Here is a 1,479-nt window from a genome sequence, read left to right on the forward strand (position 1 = left end):
TTAATCAAAATATTAAAAATATAAAACATCTTGTTTTTGGTATTATGCATTTTGGCACTAAAAAAACTGCTTGTTTATATCCTAATGAATCTAACAATACTATGCGATTTTCTATGCTTATTTTAGCGCTCTTTACTTTATTCGTTGGTGCTGTAGGAATTTCTTTCAGTCAAGACGGAATACATTTGGATATTTTATCAAAATTGTTAATTCCGTTTATAGATCTTTTACATAAAGATTCAGAAAATTTTATGAATTATTATGAATTTTTCACAAACGCAACTTTTTCTTTGAGTTTCACTTTTTGGGGAATATTTCTAGCGTCTTTTTTTTACAAATCGGTTTATTCCTATTTAAAAAATTTGAATTTATTAAATTTATTTGAAAAAAGTTTTCTTAAAAAAAATGTTGCCGATCATTTTCAAAATATCATATATAATTGGTCGTATAATCATGGTTATATAGATCTTTTTTATGAAAAATCTTTAATTGCTAGTATCAGAAGATTAGTGAAATTAAATTCTTTTTTTGATAAAAAAAGAATTGATGGAATTACGAATGGAATAGGTATTACAAGTTTTTTTCTAGGAGAAGCTATCAAATATGTGGGGGGGGGGGCGAATAGCTTCGTATATATTATTGTATATTCTAGATATATTAATCTTTCTAGTAATTTTATTGTTACATCGAAACAAATAAATATTGATGAATCTCATGAATATGGAACTCGGTAAGAAAAGGGGATTTAAAAATTGAAAAAGAAGATTCTGAAAGAATCTTCTTTGAATACTAAAATTACGTATTGAATTTGGATTCTTGTATCCATAATTCAAAAAGTTTTTTTGACTATTGCCGAAGAACTGAAATAAAAGATAGGGTATAGCTATGACAGTTATTGTATGGGGTCTACCCAATGCTAAATGCAAAGGCGCATAATAGATAGACATGAACATTATGAGCTGTCCCGTAATAAACCCAGTTGTTGCTGCTATTTTCTTCTCGGTTCCTTCTTCCACAAGTCTAGCTCGAAGAAGGAAGAGATAAGAGGGCCCTATGGAAAATGTGGTCATAAATCCATAATAGAGTCCGACCACAACTATCGAATTCATTATCTTCATGCATAAGAATACTAGATTCTCCAGTATAAAAGATTGAAAAATCATCTCAAACCTCTCTTTTTCTTTTCTATTGCAATTTTTGGATTATTATATAACGATTTTTCAATTTTCAATTTTGCATAATTTTCCATTTATAGAAATAGATAGACTAGAAATAGAAACGACATCTCTTATCTCAATAACACCAAAGATAGGGATATTAAATGAATGGAATTAGTTTATGGATGTAATATAATGAAATAGAGCCAGTTTGAGGTTCCCTATGAAATGAGGCATGGAAGGGAGCCGCTGTGAAGAAATTTGACGAGTTACGAAGGAAACTTCGAGTTCCTATTGGTCATGGGTTGAGAACGGGAATTGA

This window comes from Vigna unguiculata, unplaced genomic scaffold (assembly GCF_037176805.1).
Source record: "Vigna unguiculata cultivar grain cowpea cultivar isolate G323 ecotype 2 unplaced genomic scaffold, ASM3717680v1 ptg000106l, whole genome shotgun sequence".
Lineage (NCBI taxonomy): Eukaryota > Viridiplantae > Streptophyta > Magnoliopsida > Fabales > Fabaceae > Vigna > Vigna unguiculata.